The sequence below is a fragment of the Octodon degus genome, unplaced genomic scaffold (assembly GCF_000260255.1).
Source record: "Octodon degus isolate 3935 unplaced genomic scaffold, OctDeg1.0 scaffold00016, whole genome shotgun sequence".
NCBI lineage: Eukaryota > Metazoa > Chordata > Mammalia > Rodentia > Octodontidae > Octodon > Octodon degus.
Genome location: NW_004524592.1, coordinates 8,495,593 through 8,509,384, shown reverse-complemented (window position 1 = coordinate 8,509,384; position 13,792 = coordinate 8,495,593). Strand labels below are relative to the sequence as shown.

Below are 13,792 nucleotides of genomic sequence, written 5' to 3'. Positions count from 1 at the left end.
TTTTTGGCATGCAAAACAAAATCACCAACAAAGTGAAAAGATACCCACAGAATGAGAAAATTGTTTTCCAACTGTTCTTCAGACAAAGGAATAATATCTAGAACATATAAAGTACTAAAATAAATCAAACCCACCTAACTCAAAGATCCAATCCACAAATGGGAATTTGAGATGAATTGACACTTCTCAAAGAAGTACAAATGACAAGTAAATATAGGAAAAACCTTCAACATCACCAGTCATTAAGGAAATGAAAATTAAAACAATGTTGAGATTCCATATCCAGAAAAATGGCTATCATCATGAAATTAATTGGGGGTGGGGAGATGGCTCAATGGAATAAGCACTTCCCTGGCAAACGCAATGGCCTGAGTTCAATCCTCGGTTCCGAAAAAAAAAAAATTAATCAATAATAACTGGTGGCAGAGCTGAGAGGAAAAAAGAACAATTCCTAACCGTTGGTGGAAATATAGTGTTTGTGGACAGGATATCATGTCTGCATCTTTTACAATGAATAACCACTAAGACAACAATACGCAATGTATTAATTATTGAAGCTGTGCTAGTAACTGTTTTTTAAAAAAATTATTTTATTGAGAAACAAATATCAATGAGACAGTTTCAAAACTGATTAACAGGACAGTTTCAATAATTAATATATTTTACATTGTTATCTTCTTAGTAGTTATCCGTAGTACAAGATGCAGACAAAATACCCTGTCCAAACACTATTACTACAAATATTTCTTCTTATTGAATTAAGCAAATGTAGCTGTATATCTATCCTAACTATACTGCATATACAGATACAAAATGGTCCTTCCTTTACATCTCCATTTTTTCTTTAGTCCTGTCAGAAATGGGTATTCCATTGGCATCTAAATACTATGGGTGTGTGAATTCAGCAAAACAGTCCAACACAGTCCAGCACTCCATAATAGTAGTGGGTTATCCACAGAAGTTGTTGACTTGAGCCTTTCACAGCTTAGCATATTAATATGGCATTACTTTATATACCTCATGTTTATATTTTTCTGCTGGATGGTTAAGACCAAGATAAAGTAAGACCCCTGCAACAGGAGTTGTAGCTTTTGGATCTGATGAGGTCAGTCAAGTCCACTCATGATATGTCCTGTAACCTTGTACTGCAGTTCACACATCCTTTGTCAGTGTCAGTCATGTGGATGAGTCACGGCCTTTGCTTGACCAATTTGCTCTCTATAAAAGCCCTAGAGAATGTTTTCTCTCTAGGTAACTCTCCTTAGGCACACTCTACATCATCGATCACATTGCTCTGTGGCCCCATAATCTCCTTGATCAGAAAATTTGGGACACAACTGAGTTACATGATGTTACTGTAGAGGTTCTCCAAAGTCCTGAGTCTTCACTGACCTTGAAAGGGTATAGTCAAGATGTTGGCTGTCCTTGCAGCCCTTCTATTTGCCCAGTTTTTGGTGTGCAAACTGAGGTTTTTAACCCTCCAGAAGAGAAGCTTATTATTACCCTACATCTTATGCAGTTGGGTTTAACTTCACTATCTGTATGAATATCAAACATCTTAGGCATAACATGGAACAGGTATTTTCCATCAAGTATTGATATGTTAAACATTAAGTCCCTACAGAATATGGAGATAAAAATTTTAAAAATGAAAAATATTTAAAGAATATGAATAAACAATTACATTTTATTACACAGAAATTTAGAAATCTAACCATATACAGCATTGTAGCAGGACAGTCCTGTGACTTTTTTTTCTTGTGTCATTTTTTTCATTTATCATCCATTAAAAAAAAAAACCCTTTTACTTGTGAGATAGTATGGTAACAATTGGTATGTCATGATAAGAAGTACATATTTAGAAGATCAGAATGACAAGTATTCCAAGTGTAACCCTTCTTTACACATTGCTATCTTCAGCACAGTTGCTGGATTCACAGGTATCAGCATGTATAGTCAGAGTGAGAATCCTACCAATTAACTGCTAGTTTCAAAAACCTGCTGATGTTTCTCAGTATCATTGCCTTGCCCATCTTGTGTGTATAAGTGTTGGCTTTGTCCCTGTCCTGTTTCCCAGCTTTTCTCCTTGCCCGTCCTCATTGTCCAATCCTCAAGTTCTTGCTTTCCCTTTAATTGTGTTTTACCTTTCTATTTGTATTTCTTCTTTTGAGTTCTTATAGTAGGGAGACTATATGATATTTACACATGTGGGTCTGGGTTATTTCACTTATGAGTATATCTTCAAGTGGCTTCCACTTAAATATAAATGCTTCAAGTTTATCATTCTTTATAGCTGAGTAATACTCCACTGTATAAAAATATCACATCATTTTCAACCATTCCTCATGTGACGGGCATCTTGGTTGTTTCCAAGATTTGGCTATCACTAATTGTCCTGTTATAAACATAGGTAACACATATCACTGTGACATGACGTTTTCAGTTTGTCTGGGAAAATTCCCAGTAGGGGGATAGTTGACTTGAACGGAATTTCCAGTACTAGTCTTTTAAGGAGTCTCCACACTGATTTCCATAATGGTTGCAGCAGTCTACATTCCCACCTGCAGTGGAGAAGGGTTCCCTTTTCCCACAGCCTCTCCAACATTTGTTGTTGGTTGATTTCTTTATGATAGCCATTCTTTCTTGGGTTAGATGGTATCTCAGTGTTGTTTAAATTTGCATTTCATGGATGGCTAGTGATGTGGAACATTTTTTCATATATTTATTCGCCTCTTTAATTTTGTCTTCTGAGAAGTGTGTGTTCATCTCGGATGCCCGTTTCTGCATTGAGTCTTTAATTTAGGGGCCCTAATGTTTCTTTAATTCTTTACAAATTCTAGAGGGCAGATCTTTGTCTGAGTGCTTATTAGTTAAGATTTTTTGAAATACGTGGCTTATCTTTTCACTTTGTTGGTAATTTCTTTTGATGTGCAAAAACTTGTCAATAAGAGGAGGTCCCAGTTAATTCTTTTAAATGTTACCTATGTGGTTTGATTTTTGTTTTGAACTCTTTGCGTACCCCTATATCTTCAAGAGTTCCTCTTACTTTCTCTTTCAGGAGATTTAGTGTTTCTGTTTTAATGTTTATATATTTAATCCATTTTGATTTGAGTTTAGTGCATGGTGTTAGACCTAGTCAAGTTTTAGTTTTTGGCATGTAGAGAGCCAGTTTCTCCAGCACCATTTGTTAAAGAGGTTATCTTTATTCCAGTAAGCATGATTGGGCCCTTTGTCAAAGATAAGATGGCTGAGTGTGTTTGTAGTTGAATCTGCATCTTCTAATCTATTCCATTGATCCTCAAGTCCATTTCATTGCCAATACAATGCTGATTTTATCACAGTAGCTTTGTAGTATAATTTCAAGTCAGGAATCATAATGCCTCCTTCCTTATCTTTGTTGCCCAGGAGTGCCTTTGTTATTCTAGGTCTTCTCGGGTTCCAAATAAATTTTAGAAACGATTTCTCTATGTCTGTGAGGTATGTTGGTGGTAGTTTGCTAGGGATTGCATTAAATCTGTACAATTTTCGAAATATAGTCATCTTCACATTTTTGGTTCTTCCTATCCAGGAGCATGGGATATCTTTCCATTTTCTGACATCCTTTACGATCTCTTTTTTTCAAAGTACTGTAAATTTCCATTAAACGATCTTTGACTTCTTTAGTTAGATTAATTCCCAGGTATTTCATTTTCCATGGTGCTACTATAAAAGGTATTGTTTCTGTAATTTCCATCTCAGTGTGTTTGTCATCTGTGTAGAGTAAAGCTATTAACTTTTGAATATTGACTTTGTATCCTGCTATGCTACTAAATTTGTGCATCAATTCTAGTAATCTCTTGGTAGAGTTCTTTGTGTTTTCCAAGTAAAGTATCATGTCATCTGTAAATAATGATAATTTAACTTCTTCTTTACCTATTCTTATTCCTTTTATGTCTCTCTCTTGTCTAATGGCTCTAGCTAATGATTCAAAAACTATATTGAATAGTATGGGTGATAGAGGACATCCTTGTCTTGTAAAAGATGTGGGAATAAAAGATTTCAGTTTTTCCCCATTTAGAATTATGTTAGCCATTGGGTTGTGATAGATGGCTTTTATCAAATTGAAGTGGAGGCCTTCTATTCCAATTTTCTGTAGGGCATTGAACGTGAATGAGTGTTGGACTTTGTCCAAAGCCTTTTCTGCATGAATTGCGATGATCATGTGCTTTTTACATTTCACTTTATTGATATAGTGCATTATATTTATAGATTTTTGAATATTGAACCATCCTTGCATCCCTGGGATGAATCCTACCTGGCCATGGTATATGATCTTCTTGATGATTTGCTGTATTCTATTTGCTAGGATTTTATTGAGGATTTTTACATCTGTGTTAATGCAGGAGATTGACATGTAGTTCTCTTTTTTAGTTGCGTCTTCCACTGGTTTTGGTGTCAGTATAATACTTGCCTCCAGGAATGATTTTGGGGGAAATGTTTACCTTTCAATTCCATTGAAGAGTCTGAGGAGTGTACAGAGTATATCTTCTGTAAATTTCTTATAGAATTCAGCTGTGAATCCTTGAGGACCTGGGCTTTTCTTTGTCGGCAGGCTTTTTATTACATATCGTATTTCATTGGCTGTTATTGAGTTATTCAGAATTGTTATATCTTCTTGATTCAGTTTTGGCAATTTGTATCTTTCTAGGAATCTGTCCATTTTGTCTGTGTCTTCTGTTCTTAAATGTAAATATTCTCAAAGTTACTATTGATAATTTTCTGAATTTGCACTGGGTCTGTGGTAATTACACCCTTTTCATTCCTTATTGCTTGTATTTGAATTTTTTCTTTCTTCTTTTTGATAAGGTTAGCTAGGGGCTTACTGATTTTATTTAGTCTTTCAAAGAACAAGCTTTTTTATTCTTTCATTCTTGGAACTGTTTTCTTCATCTCAATTGAATTAATTTCTGCTCTAATCTTGATGATTTCTTCGTATCTTTGAGCTCTGGGTTTGGTTTGCTATTCCTTTTATAGATGTTGTAGGTGCAGGATTAGGATGTTATTTGTTCCTGTTCTGTTTTCCTAATGTGTGATTTCACAGCTATGAATTTGCCTCTGAGAACTGTTTTCATTGCATACCATAAATTCCTATAAGTTGTGCTTGAATTTTTGTTGAATTGTAGGTATTGTGGAATTTCTTCTTTAATTTCATCTGTGACCTATTGATTACTGAATAGGGTGTTGTTTATTTTATATAGAAGACCTGAAAGACTTCATCAGAGCACTCTTAGATCTGATAAAGAAATTCAGCAATGAGGCAGGATGGAAAAATCGAAATACAAAGTCACTATTGCTCTGGTAAATTCAGCAAAATGGAATTATACAAAAATTATAATACAAAATTGATATTACTCTGAGAAAAGTTTCTGCAAAGTGGCAGAATATGAAATCAAAACAAAACTCAGTATTGCTCATGTATACCAATAATGAACTCACCAATCAGGAAATCAGAAAAAAATTCCATTTTTTTTAGTTTAAAAAATTATTTAGTTTAAACTAAAAAATTTTTAGTTTAAAAAACTAAATACCTACAAATCAATCTAATGAAAGAAGTGGAAAATCTCTATAATGCAAATTTACAACTCTCAAGAAAATTGAAGATGACGTTACAAAGGCCAAAGGCAACCCTTGTTGTTCACTTTTGTATTTGCTACAGGGTCTCACTATGCAGTTCAGACTCATAGTGATCCTTCTGTTTTCAATCTGTCCAGTGCTGGAATTATAGGCACCACCACACCTAGACTCATATGTCGGCTCAGCATGCCCTGGGGGCAGGGTCAGCGTGCCATGAGGGACCTGTTATTGAACCCTCCCTGCACTTGCAAAAGCAGGCACTTAGTCTGCTGAGCTATAACCGTTGTTCTTATATTGAGAAGCTAATATCATGAAATGATAACATTAGAAAAATTAATTTATGGATGAAATGCAATCATTATTGAAATACAAAAATGAGTTTTCATAAAGTAGGAAAGACAATGGTAAAATTCATATGAAAATAGTTAAAACCATCAGTCTGAATGGTCTTAATTCATCAGTTAAAGGAATAGATTGGTAGAATGGATCCAGAAACAAGATCCAGGGCTGGGGAGATAGTGTAGTGGCATAAGTGGCTGCCTGGCAAACAAAAGGTCCTGAGTTTAATCCCTGGTAAAAAACAAAACAAAACAAAAAAACAAAAACAAAACAGAAAAACCCAAAATAACAAGATCCAACAACATACTGCCTACAAGAAGCACATTTAAATAAAAAGAAATTCATAGTTTAAAGGTCAAAGAACGGAAAACAATACTCTATGCAACAGAAATCTAGAAAATAACAAAGTTAGCTATTTGTAGACAAAGTGGATTTCATGCCAGGACTGATCAAGAAAGACAAAGAGAATCATTGCATCCTTGTTAAGGAAAAAGTTCAAGAGGAAGAAATAATAATTATAAATGTATGTTCATCAAATATCAGCCCACCGAAGTATATAAACAAACATGAATTGATATTAAAAATAAGAAAAGTACTAATACAGTTGTAATGGATGACCTAAATATCCCAGTGTCAAAACAGAAAAAATAAAACCGAACTAGACAACAAACATCAGGGAAATATCAGGGCTGAATAAAACCTTTGAACAAATGGATTTAGTAGATATGTACAGAATGTTCCAACCAACAACAATTAAATACATATTCTCAGCTGTATAGGGAACGTTCTTCAAAGTAGCCCACTTACTATCTCACAGAACATACTTAAGTAAATACAAAGGAATTGAAAATACTCCTTGCATATCAGATCAAAATGCAATGAAATTGGAAATGAATGGCAAAGTAATCATTAAAAGAAGCATGTGGAAAGTAAATAACACCTTCCTAAATAACCCAGGAGTCATAGATAAATCTGAAGAAATTATATAGTATCTACTATTAAATGATAGTGCCCACAACACATACCAGAGCTTATGGGATGTGATGAAAGTAGTCCTATGAGGGAAGTTTATAGCAGTTCATATATCAGAAAAACAGGGCAAACTGAAGTAAACAGCCTAATGTTGACCTTCAAGCTTCTCAAAAAAGAAGAGCAAATCAAGTCCAAAGCATGTATAAGAGGAAATTATAAAGATCAGAGCAGAAATTACTGCTATTGAGACTAAGAAAATAATACAAAGAATAAGTCGAAGAGTTTCTCCTTTTAAAAATTAAATAAGACAAACCCTTAGCCAGCCATATATTTTATATATATATATATATATATAAATCAGATTAATGTAGTTAGAAATGAATGGATAAAATCACAACAGATCCTCCTAGAAAATCATCAGTACCTACTTTGAGGAACTGTACTCCAATAAGATGGAAAATGCAGAAGAAATGGACAGATTCCTAGATAAATATGATTTAGGGTTTTTTTTTTGTATGTGGAATCAAATTCAGGACCTTGTGCTTGCTGGGTGGGTGCTTGTGCCACGGAGCTCTATGCTTGGTCCCCCTAGGTACATATGAATTGCCCAAGCTGGATCAAGGAAATATAAAGATTCTGAATAACCCAATATCAGATTCAACAAAAAAGAGAGAACTGTAGACCAACATCCTTAATGAACATGGATGTAAAAATCCTCAGTAAGATACTGGCAGACAAAATGTGGATGATCATAAAAAAGATTATACATCATGACAAAGTAGTATTCATCCCAGGGATCCATGTATGGTTTAACAAATGCAAATTAATACATAGAATACAACAAAGTAACAGAACTGAGCACAAAAACTACATGACCCTTTCAATAGATGCAGAAAAGTCCAACACCCATTCATGATAAAAATGCTAGAGAAAATTGGAATAGAAGGGCTTCAATCTCATAAAAACCATCTATGATGAATCAACAACCAATATCATTTTAAATGAACAAGTAATGGAAAGATTCCACTCTGAAATCAGGAACAAGACAAGAATGCTTGCTATCACCACTTCTCTTCAATATAGTTCTGGAAACAGCTAGAGCAGTTAGACAAGAGAAAGAAATAAGAGGAATATGGATAGGAAAAGAAATTAAAATTATCAGTATTTGCTAATGACGTGATATTCTACAGAAAGAACTCAAAAACTCCACCAAAGTCTTGTAGAATTAATAACCAAATTTGACTGTATCCACATCCCAAAATCAGTAGCATTCCTGTACACAATAATAAACTCCCCAAGACAAAAGAGAATACTTTGTACAATAGCATTAAGAGAAATCAAATAATTAGGAATCAGTCTAACAAGGGAAGTGAAAGATGTATATTTTGAAAACTACTTTGTTCTGAAAAAGGAGACTGAAAAGGTTTTCAGAAAGTGGAAAGATACTCTCTGCTGTTTAATAGCCAGAACCAATATAGCAAAAATGGCCATATTTCCAAAACTTGTGGAGATTCAATGTAATCCTAATTAAAATAACAATAGCATATCTCAAAGAATTAGAGAAATAGTCCTAAAATTTGCATGAAACAAGAAGAGATCTGGAATAGCATAAACACAGGTACATATTTGAAAACAGCAGCATAATGGGAAAGACAAATGAACAAACAAACAAATACAAACCAGACACGAGGATCGATGGAACAGACTAGAAGATTCAGAAACAACTTCAAAAACACTCAGCTACCATATCTTTGACAAAGGAGCCAAACACATTCACTGGAACAAAGATCCTTTTTAATAAATGGTGCTGGGAAAACTGGCTTTCCACATTATTAAAACTGAATTTAGACCCATATTGATCACCATAAACTAAGATAAAATTGAATACAACAAAGATCTAAGTGTTAAAATAGAAACATTAAATCTACTCAATGTTAGAATAGATAAAACAAGGGAAAGGCTTTATGAACATAATTGATCACACAGAAAATATTCAAAGAATCAACAACTAGGATCACACTAAATTAAAAAGCTTCTGCACAGCAAAAGTAACAACCAACAGAGTGAAGACACAATGCACAGAATAGGAAAAAATATTTACCATTTGCTCTTTGAGCAGAGGACTAGCATCTATAGTTTATAAAGAACTCAAAACAAGTAGATCCCCCAAATTTGAAGACAATTTAAAAATGGACATCTTAAATGAACAGACACTTCTCAGATTAAGAAGTATAAATAACAGATAAATATATGAAAAAATGATCAGTATCACTGCTATTCAAGAAATGCAGATTACAACAGTGATGAGATTTCTATTTTACTCCAGAATGAATGACTAAAATAAAGAAATCAACCAAACCAAATATTTATGAGGCTTCAAGGAAAAGGATCCCTTCTCCATTGCTGATGAGAGTGTAAATAACCACTATGGAAATCAGTATGGAGATTTGTCCAAAAACTCAAAGTAGACATTCCATGTGACCCAACTATTTTCTTCCTAGATATTTTCTCAAATGATTTAAAAATATCACACCACAGTGATATGTGCTTCTCCCTGTTTATAGCAGAACAATTTATAACAACTGTCATGGCTTGGGATTTTGCAAGGGGAATAGTACAATTCAGGACACATATTTTATAAGATTATTTTATAATGAATCATCAAAATAATTATATATAAAGAGTGCAGGAAACCTATCCACACCTATAACTAAATTAAACCAATCTACAAACTGTTGTAGGCATCTATAAATTCTGTTGTAGGTTCTGTAAACTTTGTTGGAATCTTAATTGGCAGATTATGTTATAAATGCATTTGCACACTGTCAAAATATTTTAAAGCTATGTTAAATTCAATAAATGTCTTTATTGGACTACAGATTTGAAAAGTGCATACGCTTATTTGTTTAAACCTCTATTGGTTACAAACAAATGAGAAAAAGACCAAGGAATTCAGCTGAGGGCCAGGATCCCAAAATAAGGCCCTGCACGAGTCAGCTGAAGATCTAGAGCCCATGACAAAGTGTCATGCAGGCCCACTTCACGGATCTGCACTGGGAAGGCCCAAGGCCAGTGGTGGCAGCTAGGAAGTATGTGCCAGTAGAAGGAAGGATTTGGGTTAGTAGGATGAGGGATCTGAACTGGAGCCAGGAAGCAATGCTTAATGTAAGAACCAGAGCTCTCTCAAAAAGTACTACAGCCATCCTAAGTGAAAGTGGGTTCTGAGCTCTTCTGAGGATGAGGAAAACTGAGTTCCCATCAGGAAAGCCAATGTGGCCTGCTTTTCTAGAAGGCTGAGCAGTGCACCATCTTCCCCTCTGGAGGCAGGAAGCATTGCTCAAGATGAGGATCAGAGCTTCCCCAAAGTGAACCATAGCCATTCTCAGTGACAACAAGGTCTCAAGCTCCTCTTCCAAAAAGAACAGCCAAGTTCATCAGGAAAGCCAGTGCAACCAGCTCCTCCAGAATAGCCCAAGAGAACCAGCAGCTTCCAACCGCTCCCCAACAGCTTCTAAATAGCTCCCTAACAGCTTCTCCTCTGCTTCTCCAGTTCTGCTGCTTATGCTGCTGGAATCAATCCTCAGGTGGGGCCCCCACTCCCGGCATCATGCTAGTTCAGTTAAGTTGGGTGTAAAAAGTTGGCCAAAAGAGCTCATATATCCATCATCCAATGCATGAATAAAGAAAATGTATTAATATAAAATAGAGCACTATTCTTCCTCAAAGAAGGGTAAAATTGAGTCATCTGAAGGAAAATGGATGCACCTCAAAATCATCTGTGAAATAAGCACAACACGCAAGTTTAAATACCACATTGTTTTGTGGTATTTATGTGACTTCTAAAGGATAGACAAGAAACATAATAGAGGATATTGAAAAGTAGGAGGAAAATGTTCAAAGGAGAAGGGGAACAAGAGAGGGTGGAGGGATAAAAGAAAGAATGGGAAAGGAAAAAGGAATAGGAGGAAAAACTGGTAATAAAGATTTTGTAAAGAGAGGGAAAAAGGAAGAATGCTTGGAGGGGAAGGAATGGTCAAAAAAGAATTTGAATATATTATGTATAGATACCAATTCTCTATGATGAATGTCATTAACATGTTTGAAAAATATGTACAAGTGAAAATATAAAGTTAAAAACCTGTATCCAAATAGGTAATCATTGCTACAATCAGGATGAGATGCTGAACATTTCTATGGCATACGTTTAAAATTCTCTCATTTCTCACAACCCCATATTATGCAGTGCAATACCTAATCTGCTGTTAATGTCATTATTATATTTTCATATCAAATGTTATTTTATATTATAAAATCATATGATATATATGATTTTAAAATCTTAATCTTTGTGCCCTAAATTTTTTTAAGGTCCTTGTCTGTCAACTCCATTATCTCTGTTATTTGTGGATCTGTTCCTATTGGTTATACTTTCTCTTGGTTTTATTCTTTTTCTACATGCTTAGGTGCTCTGTGAAATTGAATGGGTGTTTGGCATTGTGAATTTTTGTTGTTTATTGTTCATTGTACTGTGTTCTCTTTATGGTTATTCTTCTAAGTAAATTTAAGTTGTCTTGAATCAGGTTTTATCTTTTCAAGATTTTTCTTCCAAGCTTATTATGATGGCCAACAGTGACATTTACTTAGTGCTAATTTAGCTCTACATTTCTGGCATTAAGACTCTTGACAATCATTGTATTTACTTTTGCTTTAAATGTTATGTTTTAAAAATGTCAAAAATGAGGAAATTATCTTATTTTTAATAATATTTGCTATTTTTGGTTTAGATACAAATTTCCTTTCGTACAATTTGTTTCACCTGCATAAAGAAATTTCTTTAACATTTTGTATTAAATAACAATCTGTGAGCATTTTTTCACTCTTCAGTTTTGAAAGATATGTTAATACAGAGATCAAGAGTGACAGCTTTTTCCCCCAGTAATTTAAATATGTTGTTCTATTCTCCTATGATTTGTTTTGTTTCTTGCAAGAAGTGTGACCTTTTGATCCTCCTTCTAGTCAATGTGGATATTTTCCATACTTTTAAGATCCTCTTTTTGCTAGTAGTTTGAGCAATTTCATTACTATGGTTTTGGTGTAGTTTTTATTCTGCTTATTTCATTATGTCATGACCCTAACTAGAGTGAGGTTCTTATTAGTAGTTTTGTAATTCTTGACTGCTAATTCAATTTCTGTCATTTTTTGGCATTCTATAGACTATCTTTCCTGGTTATGGATTATATATTGCTTTTTATTTTTATGCCTTGTGTTTTTTGACTAAATATCAGATATTATGTACATTATTAAGTAAAAAAACTTAATGAAAAAGAAAATAATCTCATTTATACTAACTAAATAAAATAAAATAATTAGGAGAAAATTACCCAAGGAAGTAAAAGAACTATCATTGAAAACTGAAGAATACATAATAGAAAAAGGACAATCTTTTTCTTTTTCTTTTTGTATAGGAATCAAACTCTGGACCTTCACTTGCCAGGCAAGTGCTTGTGCTGCTGAGCTATATCTTGGCCCAAGTCAATCTTTTTTTTTTTTTTTTTTCAGAACTGGGGATTCAACTCAGGCCCTTGGCAACTTACCAAGGTCTTGTCTCAAATTTTTTTAAACAGGGCTGAGGATGTAGATTAGTGCAAAGCCCTTGTATTTAATCCCCATGCCATCTTTCTCTCTGTCTCTGTGTCTTTTTCTCTTTCATACACACACACACACACACTACATACATACATACATACATACATATTCATATATTTCTGGTATATATATTTCTAAAATTATAAATATATTTTGAACATGCATTTCTAAAAAATATAGGTAACAGGATCATCAGAAAGAAAAACATAAGAAAGGAACAATACAATAAAAATGCTCTGAATGCATAAATTAATAGATTCTAAGTCTATTAAAATACAACCCAGATATATACTATCTACAAAACATCTCCTTAAATGTGAATATATACATTAGTTACACACATAGGATAGATATTATTCAGCATTAACAAGAAACAAACTATTGATATACACATAGTCATAATGGACATAATGTCACAAGGACATAATGGCTAATCTCCAAAGGTCTCAAACTATATGACTACATTATAGAATAGTATGAAATCATAAAATTATAAAATTATAGGGATTTGAAACATTAATGGCTATCCCATGTTTTGAGTGATGGGAATCCAGAGCAGGAGGGACTCTATAGGTATATAGGTAAAGGGCAGTGCTAATTTAAAAAATACTTAAAGATTTATTTATTTATTTGGTGTAGGGTCTCACCAGACTCATGCTGATTCTCCTGTCTCAGCCTCCCCAGTACTAGGATTACTGACTTGTGCCACCATGCCCAGTGTTGGGGCCTGCATGGTGTGCCCAGGGTTCTGGAAACAGCACAACATGAGGTACCAGGGATCAAACTCAGGTACTTGTGCTTACCAGGCAGGCACCTGGACTACTGAGCTGTCTCCCCAGCCTGAGGGCTCATCTTTGTGTTTGTGGAATAATTCTGAATCTTGATTTCATTGATTTTTACAAAAATGTATATATGTGATAAAATGCTGAAGACTTAGAAGCAAGCACATTACACCAATGTCAACTTTCTGGTTTTGATATTTTAATACAATTATGCATGACTTAACCACTGGAGCATACTGGATGAGATGTGCATCAAATTTTTCTTTTTTTCCCGTAATTTTATTGATAAACAAATACCAATGAGACAATTAAATTGGTAGGACAGTTTCAATAATTAACACATTGCATACATTCTTCCTAGTGGCTAATTGCTGTGCAAGATGCAGACATGATATCCTATTTACAAACACCATTAGAACAAATCACTCTATTCATTAAGA

The 13,792-nt window shown here is 34.2% G+C and overlaps 1 protein-coding gene across 1 annotated transcript in view; it reads left to right on the top strand.

The window, feature by feature from the left end:
• Positions 1-13,792, top strand: part of Pth2r (parathyroid hormone 2 receptor) — a 182,439-nt gene that overhangs the window by 95,869 nt on the left and 72,778 nt on the right. The gene's annotated exons all lie outside the window — the stretch shown is intronic.